The following is a 19,520-nucleotide window of genomic DNA, read 5'->3' as shown; positions in this document are numbered from 1 at the left end:
GCACAACCAGAGGCACCCAACAGTGCCCCCTGCCCTGGCTCCAGCGAGGGGGATGAGAACATTTCTGAAGGGCTTTTCTGGGAGCCAGCACGGCTGCAGAGCTGGCAGGGAGCCACAGGAGCTCTGTCCCTGCTCCCTGAATTAATCTGAGCTGCTCCCAGACCTGCAGCAGGAGCAGTGCCCAGGCAGGTGCCCGAGCCCTTTCCAGCTCTCCCATCTCAACTTGGCTGGCAGAGAATCCCAGAGAACCAATCCCCTCCCCTTCCTGCTCTCCTCAGGTGCTCAGGCTAAATATGCTGGTGCCCAGCACCCTTCTGGCAGGGTGACCTGCTCCTGCTGAGATTTAAATTTGTCCAAAAAAGCCCTTTTCTGCAAGCAGGACCCGGGAGGGCACCTCCTCACGTGCCGTGGATCCCAGCCCCACCTGACAGCCAAAAAGCAGCAGATAAAGGATAATCAGAGAGAGGGCAAAGCCCCTGGGCACGGCAGGGGTGTGCCCTCCCCGCTGGCACACAATGCTTTTCCTTTCCATGTGTTTACTTGAGGACAAAAAAAAAGCCAGAAAACACCCGTAGAAATCTTTTTAAGCAGTAATAAAATGAGTGGTAGAGCTCAAAGGACAGTGAGATGTTCACCCTCTGCCCCTCCATCCTTCCAGGGTGGCAGCGACATCCCACACCCCAAAAACCTGTGGGGACAACAGACAAGACACAGAGATCCCATGGGATCCCTGGGATGTACAGGAAGGCTCAGAGGAGGCAGCTCTGCTCCTGATCCCAAACCAGTCCTCATCTCTCTCCTTTTTCATCCGTTAATTTGAATTATTGGTGTTGGAGCAGGGAGGTTAGACCAGATGACCCCACCGCCCTTCCAACCTTACCCAGTCTGTGATCCTCTGCTCCCAATGAAATGAATCCAGAGTCTCTCATTTTCAAACAAAGCAGGGCTTAACCTGAAAAAATAAAAAGTTTGGGTTAAAAACCTTCAAAATGGCTTCTACTTTTCCTCAGCAGAAGGAAAAAATTTCTGTATTTCTTCCCCTACAAAAGCAGGTGGTGTTTGCCATGAGGGTGCAGACTGCAGTGATGTTCCCCAGCCTGTGTCTATGGCAAAAAAAAAAAAAAAAAGTTTGCCAAAGCCATTTTTATTCTGCTCCCACACAAGCTCCTTCCCTGCTCAGCAAAAGGGAATTTTCCCGTTTTATAGGAAGAAAGAAAATATCTTTGCTGTGCTGTCACCCCAGCAGCCACACACAAACACAGGGGCCCAGCAATTCCCCTGGACCGCCCCTCCAAGGGAGGTGTGGGGGTGACACCAGTGCCACGTGGAGAAGTAATGAGTTCTGTTAATGGAGCTCATCTTTGCAAATTGATATTGCTCCTGCAAACAGACAGCAAAAACCCCACCCTTCAATGTGTTTGAACATCACCTGCACGGAGCTGGGATCCAGCAGCAGCAGGGTCACCCCGGGGCTCAGCACTCCCACCTCGTGCTGAACTCGGGGCAACCGAGCTCGGAGTGGCAGCAGCTCTGACCTTCAGCCCTGCAGCTGATGGAAAATCCCATCAGCAAGGATCTGCTGCAGAGTCTATTCCCCTCTACAGTCCCCTCTGCACCTCCCAAACCTGACCACAGCACCCTCCAGGCTGAATTTAGGCTTTGAAAGAGCTTCTCAGGATGCAGGGACTGGTTTGTTCCCCCATTCCGCTCCTGCCCTCCCTTCTGCAGCCTCAGCGTTCACGGCCCAGAGTGATTTTGGTGCACTCTGGAGCTGGGTCACCCTTCTGCCAGCAGAACAAGCCCAATTAGGGCACGGAGCAGTTTTCCGAGCCCAATTAGCAACGTGTGAACTTTAGGAGGGTGTTTAATTGAAGGGAGTTGAAGGACACACGCCTGACTCGGGTGCTGCCGAGCCCCGCAGGCACCGGCAGTGCTGAGGATGGATCATGAATTTTAAGGGACTTTGCCAACCCAGGAGCCTCCTGCCCCCAGGGCTGCTGCAGTCGGGAGATTTTCCTGGGGATGTGACCCATGTGAACCTGCCCGAGCCTGCGTTTGTGGTGTTCGTTTCTAATATCAATGAGGAAAAGATACGCAGCGAAGAATTAGCACTGAATCAGAGAATTATTAGGGTTGGAAGCTTAAAGCTCATCTTGTTTCACCCTCTGCCATGGGCAGGGATATTTTCCTCTATCCCAGGTTGTTCCAAGCCCTGTCCAACGTGGCCTGGAGCAATTCCAGGGGTGGGACAGGGCACTGGGAGGTCACTTTGCAGTGTCAGTGCCCTCCCTGCCCTGTCTCATTAACTCCATTCATTCCTTGGAGCTCCTGGTCTTATTTTTGTGAAGCCAAGGAAGTTTGCAATAAAAACTCCTGCTTCCAGATCCTATCGATCCAAGGGCAGGAGGAGAGGGAGCGTGAAGGACTGAAACAGAGAGAACTGAGTGGCTGCTGCTGTGACCCCCCAGCAGCACCTCAATTCCTGGTGAGAAAGAAAACAACCCAACCATTTGTTCAATCCGTCATTAATGAAGGCATAAATCATTAGGAGAATAATTCTTCCCAAATTGAATTACTCCTTCCAATTACCTGGCTTTTTTCTTTTCCCTCCTTTCCTTCCATTCCTTCATTCCCCAAGGAGCTGAGCAGAGCCGGTGCATTGGAATTAAGCTCAGCCAAGCAGGTGCTGCTCCGTCACTTGTTGATTTCTTTCCCTTTTTCTCCTCAGACTGTGGCAGGAGAAAATGAAAACCGTGATGTCAAAGCCCCGTGGCTTCCCAGGAGAATTTACCCTGTAAGGTTTGGGGCTTTATTTACCTTTGTGTGGAACGAGTCCTTCTGGAAAACGCAGAGCGGGAGCCGTGTCCTTGATTTTATCTTCATGAACATTACTGATCCCCGGGCCCTTGCTCGCAGCCTTTCAAACCTTATCAGCGACTGAGACGTGAAAAAGAGACACAGACAAACAAGATTTAATCTGCCCAACATTTCTGCACCGCTGCCTCATGCCTAATGGAATCTCGGCTTGTTTGCAGCCTGGCACAAACAAGGAATGCACACGTGGCAGGTGCAGGGGCAGAATCTCCTCCTGGTCCTACCCTGCTCTGTGCTGCCAGCCCCAGGGACAACAGCCCTGGGTTATTCTGAAATGAAAATGGGAATCCCTGGGGTATTTTTAGGAATTTCCTTTTCTTTTCTCCGTTTCAGGTTTGCCCCCTGAAACATTTGTCAACTTCTCCCCAAACCCACACCCCTGCAGGTTCTGCAAACCAGAGACTTGGCCATGACAGATTTTTTTCCCACAAATTTCTTTTCCCTTTCCCCCTGACACACACGAAGGGATTAAAAACCATGTCTCAGTTTCTTTCCTTGCCCTCTGCACTGACCATCAGCTCTCCCAAGATGTACTGGGGAAAAAAAAAAGTTAATTCTTAATTAAGCTCTTTGATTCTGTTTGATGTTAATTATTCTTTTCATTACTTCTTAAATCAGCTGAGTTTCTTGCCTTTTTTTTTTTTTTTTTAGATGCAACTCAGCCTATTCTCCATTCACTAAATGCTTTGAATCCCTGAATTGCATTTTTGTTATCCTTGCTGTTATTGCTTGCATCCTGTCTGGGCCATCATGGCGTTTAGGTTGGGGTTTTTTTTTCCTGAGTCTTGGATTTGTGTGTGTGATGTGTGTATGGATAAATAATCCAGAATTTGCTGAGCAGCATGCAAACTGCAATCTCTGGGAGAATGGCAACCTGCACATTGCCAGAACGAGCATCAGTGAAATATGGGGAATTAATTTAGCCTCGTGAAGGAGATAATTACTATTTTGCAGATTGAGAAAGTGGGGCATAAAGAGATTAAGGCCTAAGGACCCAATCTAGCCAAAACCCAATCATATGCTTAATTTAAAGGAGATTAGATAGTTCCCTTAAAGCCAGCAGGAACAGCCATTGCTTGATGTCAGGCACACATGGAATGTTCTGCTGAGCTGGGACGAGGGATGGGAACGTTCTGCTGAGCTGGGATGAGGGGAGGGAGGGACAGGGCTCAGGGCAGAACCAATTGAGGCTGGAATTTGCACCCCCCAGCCCACGACAGCCCTGCCCTGCCTGGGCCTGAGCTGCTGCTGATTTTCCAGATTAATTGCTATTACCTCCTAATGTGTGTTAAACACATGGAGGTGCTCAGCTAAGCAGCTTTAGGAAATTATACAAGAATTAATATATTATGGACTGCTGCTTCCTCGGCTTAATGCAGCCACGGCGTTGCTGCGTGTGAAACAGCAGGGAAATGTGATTTTCCCTCCTCCCAGGGCCCTGGGGGACAGCAAAGCTCCCTCCTTCCCATCCTGCCTGCTGTAGCTTGGGGCAGGGGTGGTTTCTCTGTCTCCTTTCCAGGTGAAAACAGCAGGAATTAGGAACCATGGTCACTGATCCACTTCTGCCAGGAGCCACCAGCACCTGATGCCCCACAGGGAGAGAGGGGGCTGAATGTGGCACATCCAGGAGTGAAATCTCCATCCCTCATGGAATCAGGGATGGAGAGGGCCTGAGCAGCCTGGCCAGGAGCTGCAGCCTGGAGGATGGAGCATGCTGATGTGGGGATGAGGGTGATCCCACTGAGCCAGAACACTCAAATGCCAAACCTGACACACCGGTGACACATTTGGTGGCCTCTCCCTGAAGTTTCACCTCAGCTTTGGAGCTGGCCTGACATTTTAATGCTGATTTTTTTTTAATTTTTTTTTTAACACTTTGAGAACAGCTGAAAGCACAGCAAGGACATCTCCTCCTCCTCCTCTGGATGCACATCCCGAGGAATCCACGTGTTCCATCTCCACCCTTACCCCCCACATGTCTCCATACACTGCTGCTCGAGCTGCAGCCATGGCCAAGGCTGCTGTGGTCCATCTAACTTGTCATAGATCTTCTGAACTAATGTACAAATACAGTTTTCCATAAAACACCAGCACAGGAGAGTTATGCCAGTCTTGTGAGAAAGTAATCCCCACCTTAATAAAGTGTGTAAATACATATTTATTTGCCAGACTGGAACCAGAGAGGCTGTTCTGGTCTGCTGGAGAAAAGAAATACACATTTTAAGATTGTCTAGGTACATAATTACCTCAGAGAGAGAGTGAAATAAATCATCAATGTCTTCTTGCTCTCTAGGAAGGAGCTGTGCTGAGCTCTCCTTTCCCAGCAAGGAGCATCCCCTGGAACTGTGCAAACCCACCCAGTGATGATTGGTGAAAAACCAGTGTGCAGAGGGGTAGGGCAGTATCCCCACTGCAACAGCAGACCCTTCCCCTAAGCTCTGGAAATGCCTCTGGAAAGCACCCAGCACAGGAAATACTTATCATTTCTGATGGAAAAACATCCCGACCCTATGGAGACAAAGTTAAGTGAAGGAGAATTGATTTGGGAAAGATATCCCTGCTTTACCTGGCTGCCCACAGCGCCTGGGGACGGAACTGGAGACTCCAGATTCCAGCCTGGAGCCAGAGTTTGGAGCAGTTTCACCCCCCCTTCCTCCTCCCTGTCTCTGCTCCTCCTCAGGACATAACCTCGTGTGTGAAAAGCAAAGTTCAACTCTTTCAGAGGGTTGGGCCATCCCGTTTTGTATTAAATCCTGCTCGTTGTCCACGAGGAGTTAATGAAGAGATGGAATCGAGGCCGGTGGATGTGCAGCCTCCCATCGACGTCCTCGTGGCCACCTGCAGCAAGAGCTCCCCGTGTCTGCAGTGTGCCTATAACCACTATGAATTATTTATCAGCCTTTTAGAACGTTTCCAAGCGGGTCCCAGAATTAAAGGCTGCTGGCCCCTCTCCCTGTCTCCCTCCACCCCCTCTCCCTCTCCATGGATGCGCTGAATCGCCACCCGCCCCAAATCCGGGGCCAGCCAGTGTCGGAGCAGGGAGACAGAGCCTTGAACAAGGACTCGTCTCTTTTTTTATCATTTTTCAAACCTCTTGGCTCCTTCCTGAGCTGCTGGAAGCTGGCTCTGCACGGGAGATTCACAAATAAGGCTGGAGCGAGGGGGATGTGCGGGGAGGACCCGGCACCGAGGCGGCTCAGGCAGGGATAAACTTAGCACAGCCCTCGCCAGACTGTCACAGCCACGGGAACACCGAGGGCCAAGCTCTCTGCACACCCAGATGCCCGAGTTGCTTTTTCCGAAGAGCTGGGAGGTGCCAGACTGGGCTGGGTTCGCAAGAAACATGAATTATGCATCACGGCCCAGCCTGGGGATCCTGGGTGATAAATAATTCTAAGTAGGAGCTTGCTACATGCCTCAGCTGCAGCCTGTCCCTAAAAAAGCTGGGTTTTTCTATTTTTCTTTTTTTTTTTTTTGGTAGGAGTACTATGGATTAGGGAGCTATTTGATGGGATGAGTAGTTTTTGTAGGGGTTCTTTAGGCTGGAAGTTGCACCTCGTTCTCAAGGCTCCTGGGAGTGTCATCCTTCAGTCATTGCTCCAAGCTGTGGGTCAAAGCACAGCCCAGAGAATGCAAACCCCGGGATTTGTTCAAACCAATGAATTTCGTGTTATTTGGATGGCAAAAGAGGATTGAGCTCTGCACCCCTCCAGTTCTCCCCTACATCTCCATCCCACGCTGAACCAGGACTCAGCCCTGGCTGTGCAGCCCCAGGTGCTCAGCGATGTCTGCAAAGGGTTAAAAAGCATCATTATAATTAATAACTCCTAATGACCACTTGCAAACGAAGGAACAGACGGTGCCCCCATGCCCAACCTCTGGCAATGCCCCAGGAGCTGTGCAGGAGCCCAGACCAGGTGATTAAAAGGCTGTGTTTTAAAAGAAATTTGTGCCATTTCTGCAAAGCAGCTGTGGAAGTCCAGCCTTTTCCTGGACGAGGATTTGCTGTCCTTGCAGCCCCTTGACAAGGGGTGATTGACAGTGAGGAATGGGCCAATTCCCGTGCTCTGCCTGCACCTCTTCCAGGAGAAAAGCCCAAAGGAAGGAGCAGGGCACAGCTCAGAGCAGCTGTAAGTCATCTGCCAAGGATCTCACTGAGAGACAGCCCCAGAGCTGCAGCCACAGGGTCAGGAACTGCTTTGATCCACCAATTTCCAAACTAGAGGGGTCTGGCTGGAGCACCTGGAGTAACGAGCTGGGTTTTCTTCAAGGGGAAGGGCAAAGGGACAGGGAGATGGAATTTTACCTCCTGCCTGCTCTCCATCGCCTGCTGATGAAGGAATTACCTGCTCGTTGTGGTGGTAACTGGCGACATAAAAGAGCGTGGCATGGCTGAAGTGCCACCTGCCAGCACCTGTCAGACAGGGCCAGCACGGTTACAGGGACGTGGCTGTGCCTTCCCTGCATGCCTCGATGGCCCCAAGGTCACCAATCCCAGGAATCCCAAACTCCTGCAGGTTCAGCAAGCCCAGAGGCCACAGGGACAGCAAGAGTGTGGCACACCAGGGCTGTTCCTGCAGCTGTGGGTGAGGTTTGGACCTTGGCAATGCCCTGGTGGGGTGAGGGGAGCATGTCTCTCATTTCAGGATGACTCTGAATTGCTGAACTCCCTTATATTCATCATCCCTGTGGGCTCCTTCCCATGAATCTGAATAAATTCCTCCCCAGCACTGGGCAGCAGAGCTGTGCACCCAGAAAAATGAAGCAGAGGATGCTTTACAGACTGCGTTTTCCAACTGGTGCTGGAAACCTGTTGTCCCTGTTGACGTCAGAGGGAATTTTGAGCCTGCACCGGCTCCGAGCATTTAATCAGATGTGACCTCTCTGAAAAAACAGCAAATTAGGGGCAGAGTTAAGAGCAGAGCCCAGGAGTGCTGATCCCCACCTCCTTCCTTTAATCACAAGATGAGGCTTTGTCCTGATGGAAAGCAAACAGAGGAGGGCAGGAACAGAGCTCTGCCGTGAATTGGGAATGCTCTGACTATTGCTCAGGTTTGGGTTGTTAATCCCAGGTTCTCTTCACTCATTCCCACGTTTCAGCCTGCAAAGGGAACACGCAGATGTGGCTTTGCAGGGGTTCCTGGGTGTTGCAACCCTCAGCATGGAGGATTTGGGAGCATTTTGGAAGCCCAGCGAATTTCTTTCCACTTGACCAGGATGTGCTGCTTGCTGGGATCGGGGAATCTTCGTCCCTACAGATTTTAAAGGCAGCTTAACCTGCACCTGCCAGAGGTGCTGGGCCTGTCCAGAAGGGTCCCTTGACTCTGGGATTTCCCTGTACCCCCAAAGTAGCTCCATAACCCAGAATTAACCTGGGACATCCCACTGTGTCATTCACAGAGAATCACAAAACATCCTGAGTTGGAAGGGACCCACAAGAATCATCGAGTCCAACCCCTGGCCCTGCACAGCACAACCCCAAAAATGACATCCTGTCTTATTATTAAGAAAGGCCCCCCCAGCCTGTGGCTCACCAGTGGTTTGGCTTTGGGATAAATCCCTGCCTGACCCTTTGGGGATGATTCTGTGTCCTGATGAAATAAAACATGAAACATGACACATTTTTCCCGGAGGAATCTCCACCGTGGGTTAGATCCGGGGTTAAGGAGGCTCAGACTACCTGACACAAGCAAAACCTCCCCTCAGAAGATGCATCACTGAAGTGGTTTAGTCTCAAACAAGAAGCACTTGGCTTTTCCGTGCATTTCAGCGCTGCAAAACAGGGAATTGACTCCGTTTCAGCTGCTTTAATTAAATGGAGTTAAAACCCATCGGCGCAAAGTTTCCTGCCATGCCTACACAAAATCTGCTCCATGAAAAAGCAAAAATACAATGGCTATTACTTTCTGTCAAGTTCTACAGGATTTCCTTTTTTTAAGAGAGGCTGAACAGCTCATTCTGCACCAGTTAAATTCCGGCCGCCGCTCCTAAGCTTTTTCTTTCCAATGGATATATCTTTGTTAAACAAGCCAGGCAGAAATCCTGCCTTCCCCATCCATTCTCTTAAGGAGCTTGAGGGATGGAACTGCGCCAGCACAGCCCAGGGAGCGGGACGGAGGGAGAGGGAAGCAGGGGCAGCAGGGTGGTGGGAGGGGGAGCAGGAATCCTGTATGGAATGGCCCCACTTTCCCAGCAGAACGAGGACTCTGTGTGTCACTGTGCACCCAGAGCAGGGCACTTTTGGTCCCAAACATCATTTCATGCCTCCTCTGACACGGCTGTGTCACCACAACCCATGGATGCAGAATGGGAAGCTGCTCTTGCCAAGCCCAAATGATTTTTTGGTCATTTTTTTTTCCCAAGGAAAGACTCTCATTCATACACCCCAAGCCACACCTTGAGTGCTGGGATGGGGGAGGTGTGATGGGGGCAGCTGGCCAACTCACCCAGCACAGGGATGCAGGAGCTGCACTCCTCCGAATCCCCGTGGAATGCTGTGCAGGGAAAGCCTCTTTAAAGCCAAGCTGAGGCACTGGGCTCCATTTGCTGCTCTCACTGTGATTGGTGCCATTTCCAGAGGGTGAAAGGGCAGCTCCTTCCTGCAAAAAGAAGCACGTGGGAGTTAAAATATGCCAAGCACTGCTGCTGAGCATCCCTTGGTATCATCTTCTACCAGCAACCCCTGATGGGGAGATTTCCAGGAGGATTAAACTGCACAACCCTTTTCCAGCATCTGCTGCTCGAAGAGAGAGGGTTGCTGTGGCAACTACATCTGGCCCATTCACATGAGTTTTACAAGGAGAGAAACAAATAAAAAACAAAGCAAAAACAACACGGGCGGGTGGCGCACAAAGGAGAGGTGACTTTGCCTGCCTGCATCAAAGGGACAATCAGAGCGATGATGGATAATCCAGCCCGGATGTTTGTTTGTGTCCGGGTTTGCCACCAGTGTCCCTGGACTCCCTCCAAAGCCAGGGGCTGGGACGTGGGGAGTTTAGCAAGGAGAGGAGGATCCACGGCCATAACTGGGGTGTTTGTGTGTGTGCTGTGGGTGCCTGGGGGTTTCCTGGGGGTTCCCTGGTTCCCAGGGCAGGACTGGAGCAGATCCCAGACATCCCTGGCCACAGTGGGGTGTCCCAGCTGCAGCCATGGGGTCCCTCCATCCCATGCATCCCCAAAATCTGACCTGTGGGAAGGACTGTGGCTTCCCTGTAGGGCTGGGGCCAAGAGAGCCCAGGGGGTGTCAAAGTGATAAAGTTTTTCCAGGGAAAACAACTGATATGGATGGGGAGGATCCTGGATGCTCCCAGACCAGTGTGAACTGCACATTTTAAAGAGCATTTCCTGCTCCAGCACAGCCCAACATGAGGCTGGGCCATTGCTCTTCCCATTCCAGGAGAAGATGGGTGTAGCAGGAATGTTGTGGGGAAGGGCAAGGGATGGGTCCACACTGGGTCAAGCACCTGCTGTTCCCCACCTTTGGGAGCAGTCTCACTTTTAACTGGAGAAATTATGCTGGATGGTCTTGGAGCCGATCTCTTCATTAGCTTCATTTGCATTTCAGGGCAGAACTGCAGATCTTAGGGATGGCTCCAAGCCAGCACATTTGGAGCAGGGTCTGGAGAAGGTCCATGGTGGAGAGAGGCACGTGTGAACCTCTGGCAGCTGAGCACTTCAGTGTGGCAAAGCACTGGGAAGAGGCAGAGCTTTTCCAGGGCACGCATGAAGTGCCTGGAGATCCAGCACTTTCATGCCAGGAACTCAGAGGAGCCAGATCCCAAGTCCTGGCAGCCCTGCTGCAGGTCCATTAGACACTGGGCAAGTGGTGGGACACAGAAGGGCTGTAATTTACTCAAGGACATAAAATACAAGTGGATCAGGGGATTGATCTGTGCTGGCTGAACACTCCTGGGGGGCTGCTCCACCTCCATACCCACAGGATGGCCCAAAGGCTGATCCAGGACCCTGTCCCAAAAGGCACCAGGGCTTGTTCCCAATCCCAGGCAGGCAGGGTCATCCCAGAGATCCCACACACCACCCAAGCCCCATCCAAACACTGAATATTCCCATCATTTTCAGCAACACACACTCACACAATTGACCATCTGGCCTGGAACTCTTTATGCTCTGAGCTCGATGCAAATCAGCCCAGCTCCACTAATTGCTGGGATGGTAACGATGCTCACACCGAGGCAGGGCTGGCTGAGCAGGGCAGTGCCAGCTCCGCACCACGCTGGCAGCAGGACTCTCCTGCAGCCTGCCAGATGCCACGGCCCCAAAGGCCAGATTCGCTTGTTTTGGGATGCTCACAGAGCCTAAAATGCAACGGTGACAACAAAAAGAGCTGGAAAAAGGAAAAAGAGCAGTGATGTGAAGAAGGAGCTGAGCCCTGCAGATAAACGGACCTGTAAATGCCTCGGAGTGGAGAGGGCAGGCACCGGGAGCCCAGTGCTGGGGGAGAGTTCTCTGCAGCAGATGGGCTGAAATCCTCATCAGCAGATGCAGACAGGGAAAATGTGGGAGTTAGCGCAGGGATGAAGGGGCTGCCTGTGGAGGGAGGCTGCACAATCAGCATCAGGATCAGGCAGGATGGACCCCTGACCCTCCTGCCCGGCACCTGCCTGGAATAGTCACACACAGTCACTCCTTCCTGCTGCTGCTCCAGGAGTCCCTGGTTTTCCTTCAGGAAGCTCAAAACGACCCAGTCACTGCAATTCCGTAAAGCTGTGGCCGGGCTGCAAAAAAGATCCCAATTTGGGAACCCAGAACAAATGGATTCCCATGGCTGGCAGGTAGGAAGAGGCTCAGATCAGATGGAAAGTGCCTCGTGTGTCCAGGCTGGCTCAGGGCTGTGGATCCTCCAGGTTCCTCTCTAAAAACCTCCCTCTCTTCTTCATTTTGTTCTTTCACAATCAGAGATTTCCCTTCCCAGCACTGGGAATAAGAGAACAGGAATTCCAGGTCACTCTGCTGGACCCGTTTATTCGATGACCCCATGGGAAAGGCGGTGCTTGTTTCCATACCCCGGGGAGGGTCACACAGGCAGGGTGAGGATTGCTAAAAAGGGCTCTGTGGGGCGCTCAGGCTGCCCTGAGACCTCTCCTTGCTCCAGATTTGAGCTTGGAGTGGAGCAAATCCCACAGGGCAGGGCTGGGGGCTGGCAGAGGTGGATCAGGTATTGGTGCAGAGGGAACCGCGACCTTCCCGTGGCCTCCAGGCAAATTGTCCGTCAAGGATTTCTTGTTTCCTTTCATTAGGCTGCTGAGGCTCGTTATTTCAAGTGCGCTGTTAACAAGCTTGAAAAAAAGCAAATTGAGTGGCCAAGGAGCTGGTGCTGGGCGGGGTGGGCAGGGCTGCCAGGGACACGGAGGTTGAGGTGGGAGCAGGGATGAGGAGAACCTGATCCGGCTCCCAGAATCTGCTCAGGTTCACAGGGTCTGGCCTCTCACCGGGCTCCTGGTCCCCCAGGGCTCATCCCTGCAGCCCAGGAGGATGACACCAGCCAGGATCTGCCAAAACCCCGCCAGGTCCATGAAGGAAGAGCTCTGGGCTGGCACCAAGGTGGTGCCCGGCTCCGGTGAGCCCTGACCAGCCCAGAGCTGTAGAAGTGGCTCTGAACTGCCTGTCCTGCTCTTCCCCTCCTTTTATTATTCCTAATTCATCAGCAGTGGCAGGAAATCCTTGAGGAGTTTTCCACAGATCCCCTCTGAGGCTGAGGCAAGGCCAGCGAGCTCTGGCACTGACCTGGTGTTTGCCCAGCCCTGATTTACACCTTCCTGGAGAGCAAGGAGCATGGATCAGGGCCAGGCTCGTACTGCTGAGCACTGCAGCATTTCTCCCCTTTCCCTGAACCCTGTTTTGGAGCTAACAAATCCCCCCAGCTCTCTTCGGGGTTGAGCTCCTCCTGCTCAACCCCAAAGAGTGGCAAAACGAAGAAAAAAACCCAAAACAACGGGGGGGGGGGGGGAAACAACAAACAAACCCTGGCATCACCATGGCAACCTGCTCTATCCTGGAGCTGCAAACCCTGAAATTCCCACTCCCCATTTTTCCCTTGGATCAGGCAAGGATGACAGTTGGCATCACTCCATGCTGTGAGTGCCGGGTGCTCGTGGAGTTGTGCTTCAAAGCAGGTTGATTTTGTACATCCTCCCTCAGGCTGGCTGGATCACATCCCTCCAGGACCCTCCAAGCAGCTCTCGAGGGGGTGTGTGTGTGGTTTGGGGCAGCAGGACTGTTCCTGGGGCAGGGAATGCCTTGCCAAGCCTAGTGCTGGGTGGGCTGTGCTGGGGCACGGCCCCTTTGGTCCCAGTCCTCCTCCCCAGTGGGTGCTGCTGCACATAAGTTTTGCTTTTGGCCTCATTCCCCCTTCCCTGGCTCCTCATTCACCCACCTCTTGTCTGAGGACAGAGCCCCTCCAGCTCCATGGGCTGCTTGTCCCTCTCACACCCCGCTCAATCCAGAGCTGGAGGTGCAGGGATGACCACAGCACCCTACAAAAACCTCACACCCAGCACAGCAGGGACTTGTGAGCCTCGTGAAATCCATCAGGAGCTGAGTGGGGCTGGAGCTGTCCCACTGCTGTCCCACTGCTGTCCCAGTGCCCTGGAGCTCCATCCAGCACGTGGAGACACGGCAGGCAGGGATTTTTGGATTTTTGCAGGAATGGGCTCTCCAGAGGGTGCTCCAGAGGGCATTCAGCCTTCGTTTTGTCTCGTTTATAGCTCATTACTGGCCCTGCTGTGCAGGGAAAAGCAGCCAGAGTTGTAAAGGAGTTGGCTGTGCCCTCTGGCAGAGCGGTGGGATGCTGGAGTGCTCCAGAACATCCCAGGCTGGGAGCAGGAGCGGGCCGGGCTCATCCTAGAGGATCTCAGAGGATGAGTGAACCCCAGGGGAGCTTCACCCCCAGAAGCTTCCCTCTTGTGCAGACCCTCACTCAGGGTCACTCGTTTGGGCACTGCCACCATCCTGACCCATCTTCCATCCCCACGGGAGATGTTGCTCTGGGAGCGCAGCAGATGGGCCTGAGTGGAGAGAAAATTGCTTTTGCTTTATGGCTCAGACAGCAGCGCTTTATTTCTCTATTTATATCCCACACCCATTATCTGCAAACCCATTCCCCTCTCTGGATGCACAAAGGCAGGCAAGTGTTGCCAGCTGGCCCCTGGTGTGCCCACGGACAGCTGCCCACCATGGCTGCCACGCCGAGCCCGGGATCTGGGGTTAATAAAGCTGGATGTTGATCCTCATCCAGGAAAATGAGATGCCAGGCGTGCTCTGCTCCTGCAGCAGCCTGGCAGGGGCTGGTTGTGCTGCAGGTTTGATGAGGCCTCCTGGGCAGGGGCACAGATGCTGCAGTTGGCTCTTGGTGCCCCTCCAAGCAGCAGTGGGTGTGGAGAGCAGGTCAGGAGCCATTCGGGATTATGACTCTTTAATCGCTGGTTTAAGTGAGGGCAGAGCCTCGGTGCCTCCTGGCACAAGTTCTGGAACAAAGGTGTTGGGAAAAGCCCCAAAATGAGCTGGGTTTGCCATCCATTGCAGGGCACCACAGAGCACCTTCCTGGGAATCCAGGAGCCAGACTGGGAGTTTCCAAACCCAGAAGCCAAACTGGGGGGTTCCAGCTGTGGGCTGAATTATCCAGAGGTGCTGAGGCCTGATGGAAGCAGCAGCTTCAGGGAGAAGGTGTTGCCCCACCTGGGCATTACTGAAGTGTTTTATTTCATGAGGTGTTGGACCAGACAGCCCCCAGCTGAAAAGAATGAAATATGTCTCTCCTCAACACTGCTCTTTGCCAGGATTTTGCTTTTCCACAGTTCTTCAGGTCAGAATTAGCTCCCAGTCCCCCTCTGCATGGAAGAGTTGAGCTGTCCTTTGCCAGCAGGAAAACTGGGCCACGGGGTGGATCTTCCTCTCTTGTGGATGACACCACAGAGCATGAAATCCATCAGCAGCCCCTTCCCATCTGTTCCCCCTCCTGTGGAAGGCAGAGGCTCCAGCCCATCCCTTCCTGCCCCAGCAGCCACCACATCCCCCACAGGGGTTTGCCTAATGAAGATTAAAGAAGTGCTGCTGTGAACGCGTCAGTCATAAAATCACCGAAAATAATACAAGGAACAAAGCACCATGGCCATCAGCCTGAGTGGAAGTCTCAATTAGCAAATATATCAATCACTGGTGACGTCTTAAGTAGCATTTGCAGGGAGAGCATTACAGAAATGATCTGCAATTACGGCACTGCTGGGAGCAGAACTTCCCGGGAAGTGGGGCTGGATTCAGGGAAGCACCATCCAAGCTCCCAGTGTGGGATATTTGGGGTTGTCTGCATCCCCAAGAATCGTTGGTGTGTTTAGGTTTGCCAGGACAGAGCCATGGAGGATGTCCAGGACACCATGGCAGAGCTCCGTGGAAAAGGAACACTTGCTCCTGCCTGGGGCTGGAAGGGGCTGGAGCTGCAGCCTGCGCTGGGGACAACACACAGCTGGGTCACCCACAAGGGTCTGGCTTTGCAAAGCCTCCAAAAAGCCACGTGGACAGGTCCCATCTGTTCATTCCTGGGAGTCAGAGCCCTGTGGCACAGAGTGCACGGAGTGGGACGACGGTGCTGCAATCCCAGCCAGCGTCACCCCACCAGGCACCACCAGCTGCCCGCTGGCTGTGCCCAGGCCACTGGGGACGGAGCCAGAGCTGATTTAGAAGGCCCAGGATAAAAAGGGATTGGGAAAGGCACTGGAACATGCACAGTCAGTTATGAATATTCCTGGATTACAGCAGTTTACAGGCTCCCAGCTGGGAACAAACCCCGCGGGCAGCGCAGAGATGAAGGCACAGGAGGAGCAAGGTCACTCCCAAACCTCTTCCAGCCCTGGGATGTGCTTCTGTCCACACCCTCCCCTCCCCCCAAAACAACAGCCATGACAAAAAACCAGCAAAAACCCCACTGCTTGTTTGTTTTAAAGGAATTTGTTGGGTTTTGTTCCAAGGCCCAGCTGCAAACATCCCGTTTGGCAATTGATTTCCACAGTGGGAAGAGTCAGAACAGCAGCTTCTCCTTGCAGAAAGAGAGAAAAACACTGTTTTAGTTTTCTGTTTAACAGAAACATCTCCCACATTTAAACATCTCCCACAGAAAAACATTTACTGAGAGAAGAGCCATTTATTTTTTTTTTCCAGTCCCTGCCCTGCTCCAGCACGTTCCTGCAGACACAGGCACTGCTGGGGTGAGGTAATCAGCTGCACAACCTGAGGAAAAGGCTGAATGGAGGGAAGATGTGTGAGGAGAGCACAGTTAAAATATTTCTGTGCTCCAAGGTGTGCTCCCAGGGCTCCAGCATCCTGGTGGGATGATGGCTCTGCCCTGTGTGGCTCCCAGTTTTTCCCTGTGCACGTGGAGCAGAGGAACTCTCCTGGGAGTCCCCTCCAAGCCTGGGGTTTTCTGGATTGATGAAGTTTTGCTCTCAGCTTCAAAACCCTCTTTGCTTCCGGGCTTCATCGTGGGAGGATGGAGGAATTCCAGGTTTCATCCCTGTGGATTTTTGGAGATAGGAGATTGTGGTGCTGGTGGGACCTGAGACCCAGCTCACAGCCTGACAGCGTAGAATCACAGAATCCCTGAATCCCAGCATGGTTTGGGTGGGAAAGGACCTCACAGACAATTCCAACCCCCTGCCCAGTGGCAGGGACACCTCCCACTATCCCAGGCTGCTCCAAGCCCCATCCAACCCGGCCTAAGGTGCATGGGAAGAGCATCCTTCCAAGTGTTCCCTGAGCATTCCCAGGTCAGCAGCTCTGCCCTCCCTGCAGCCGCCTCCCAGCCCAGCTCCCCCTCACCCAGAGCTCAGAGAGCTGATGGGAAATTTGCCCTCGGTGGTTGGTCTCATTACAGCCCTCTCCAAGGATCTGCAGTGATCAAAAGAGAGGGGAATTAATCAGAAGAGCATAACAAGGAATAATCAAGGGAGGGAGGATGGGGAGATGGGGAGTGAGAGCAGCAGGAATGATAACGATTATCTCGAGGTGAGGAATTTGCCCAAGGGTTTGGAGATGAATGCTGAGGGAGCCCAGAGGATGGGACGGATTTGGGGTGTCCCACACAGGACAGTGGAGCACAGTCTGGAAGTGTTCTGGGAGCTTCTGCCCGCTCCCACCTTCCCAAGAACCTTCCTGAGAGCACCACAGGGAGGTTTGGGCAGCCTCTGGTTATCCCACACAGGCATGGACATGGGATGGAGGCCAGAGCTTGTCCCCAGAGCCTCCCAGGAGGGCTGATCCTGCTCTACTCCGGGGCTGCTCCGGCGCTGGGATTCCATCACCACGCGGGCACGAGCGCTAAATTCCATTTAATAAATACCTAATGAGCGGCTGACAGCCACTTCTGGACTCTCAGCAGTGCCTTTGGTTATCCAGCAGCTCCGAAATGAATCCAAAGTTTCAATAATTGATTGCCCACTAATGTGGAGCTCAGGGGGGAGAAGGGGCCCATTAATTACTGCTGGGCAGAGCTTGGCCCTGCCACCAAATGCCACCAGGAGAGAGCTCCTGGAATGATGCTCATCAAACACAGCAGCACAAGGGGACCCTGCCTGCTCCCTCTGGAGCTGGGCTGCTGGTCCAGCACAGACCTACAGCATGAAAATCAAGGTTTTTCAGGAAAACGAGCCTGGCTGCTGGCTCTGGGTTCTCAGGATTTCTTGGCATGTTCCCCACAGCCCTGGCCCCACGAAGTCAACCCAAAGCTGTTCACTGCCTCACATCCCTTTCTCCGGAGTGGAAATGAGTCTGAGAGAGCGCTGTGACATCTTCCTGTCCTAGAGCAGGGCCAGCACCTTTCTGGAGGGCTTTTTGAGTCACCTGAATGATGGCCAGCAGCGGGTTGTTAGCATTGCCCCGGGGCTGGAAAGTGGGGTGGGCACGGCTGCCTCCAAGCTGGCTGGCTGCAAGGTGAGGGGAAAAAGGGGGAATATTAGTGGAGTGGCTCATCCAGTAAACCTGAAAACAGGCAGCAAGAGGAGAGCTGCTCTACAAACAGAGCCCGACATGCATATTCTGCTCTCCTGCCCACTGCCAGTGGAGTAAAACTGGGGAAATTCCCATCTACAGCAAGAAGAGATGGCCCCCAAATCCAGCAGGAGTTACCGAGGAAATGATCCAAAAGTCCAGCTGCAAATCCAGTCCCATTAAACCCCACACTGCAGAAATGTTCAGTGTCCCCCCACAGCTGTCCCTGCTGCAGTGAGGAATCTCAGGGCAATTGTCAACGAGACTATTTTAGCCTTTCAATGAGGTTTTTAGGATGTTTCAGTCTCTGGGATTTCTGAGGGTAAAGGGAGAGGGAAGGTGAGGGGGGCAGGGCTGGGGATGAGCCCAGGATGAGCCGGTGGTGCCTCAGGTGTGCAGTGGGCTCCTGGAAAAGCCTGCATGTGATGGATGTGTCCTGTCTCCCCCAGAAAAGCCTTCCTCCCTCTGCCACCAAGGGCTGCTCATGTATTTGAGCGAGAAAGAAGCAATTTTTGCAGTTAAAAATGGTGTTGCAGAAAGGGGGAGTCTCACATCGTCCCCTGACCCCCCAGCAATGCTGGCTCAGGGTCTCCCATGTCCCCAACATCCCCCAGCTCTTTGTTTGCTCCCAGCCTGCCTCTCCAGAGCGAGGATCTGCCCAAACAACCAGAACAGGCTATGTTTGAAGAGGGAAAGGCACAGAGGAGCAGAGATTAAAGGAAAGTAAACAGTTCCCTGTGTGTGCCCGGGGCTGGCCCTGCCAAGGCGCTGCCCCTGGTGCCACCGAGCATCCAGCACGAGCTGGGGCCCTGCCAAAACCATCTCCTGCAGGCCTCAGACACTCGGTTCTCCCTTAAAAAGACCCTTTTAGAGCAATTATCTGGCACAAACCGCCTGTTCTTTTGAGGGAGGAGGTTCAATAAGCAATAATCACATGCACACCCACAAGAGGTGCAGCAGTTATTAACTCAGATGCATAAAAATGGCATTTCATTAGGGGCCTGAGAACACCTCGGCCACGTGGTGTCATATTTACCATCCCCACTCCAGGCACAGCCCCTGTCAGCTCCGAGAGCTCCCAGCTCAAAGGAGGCTGGAGGTGATAATGGATTTTCAAAGAGACAATTATTCTCTGGCTCTGTCACAGCACCGGATCAATGGCAGATGTTTCTGCTGCATCCTGACCCATTTCTGATCCTGAAAACGAGTCTGTGGTGGGCTGGGACAGAGCTGGGAATTGTCCCTCCCTGCTCCTGGTAGGATTTTCTGGGCCACTTTTCCAAGGAGCCCATCCATTTTCCCAAGAGCCACCACAATCCTGCTGTCCCTGAGATAAATAAATGGCTCCTGGCCCTTCCAGGGGGGATTCCCCAACAACAGGGAGATGGATTTGTGGGAAACACCATCCCAGCCCTCCTTCCCACTCCGAGCTGCTCCAAGCAGTGCTTGACCTGATGTAGAAGGAACGCCTCAGTTCGCTTTGCTGATTGGAAATAATCCCATCCCATTTCCCACCTGAGAGAGCCTTTTCTGGCTTCACCGTGGATCAGCCTTTCAGTGAGGGCTCCTGATAGCTGGAAATCTGTGATTGCAGCCCTCTGCTGCTCCCAGGGCGTGTGACGGACACGGATCCATCCCAGGAGCAGGGAAA

The 19,520-nt window shown here is 52.9% G+C and overlaps 1 long non-coding RNA gene across 1 annotated transcript; it reads right to left on the bottom strand.

Annotated features, from left to right (window-relative positions):
* Positions 1-645: 645 nt before the first annotated feature.
* LOC120410889 lies at positions 646-3,017 on the bottom strand. Its single transcript, XR_005603220.1, has 3 exons — positions 2,818-3,017; positions 2,590-2,729; positions 646-952 (listed from the first exon to the last, which is right to left on the bottom strand). It is a non-coding gene; the product is annotated as an uncharacterized LOC120410889 (long non-coding RNA).
* Between the last annotated feature and the right edge of the window lie 16,503 nt (positions 3,018-19,520).

Source organism: Corvus cornix, chromosome 17 (assembly GCF_000738735.6).
Source record: "Corvus cornix cornix isolate S_Up_H32 chromosome 17, ASM73873v5, whole genome shotgun sequence".
NCBI lineage: Eukaryota > Metazoa > Chordata > Aves > Passeriformes > Corvidae > Corvus > Corvus cornix.
The sequence above is the reverse complement of the archived record's forward strand: the minus strand, read 5'-3'. Positions and strand labels throughout refer to the sequence as shown.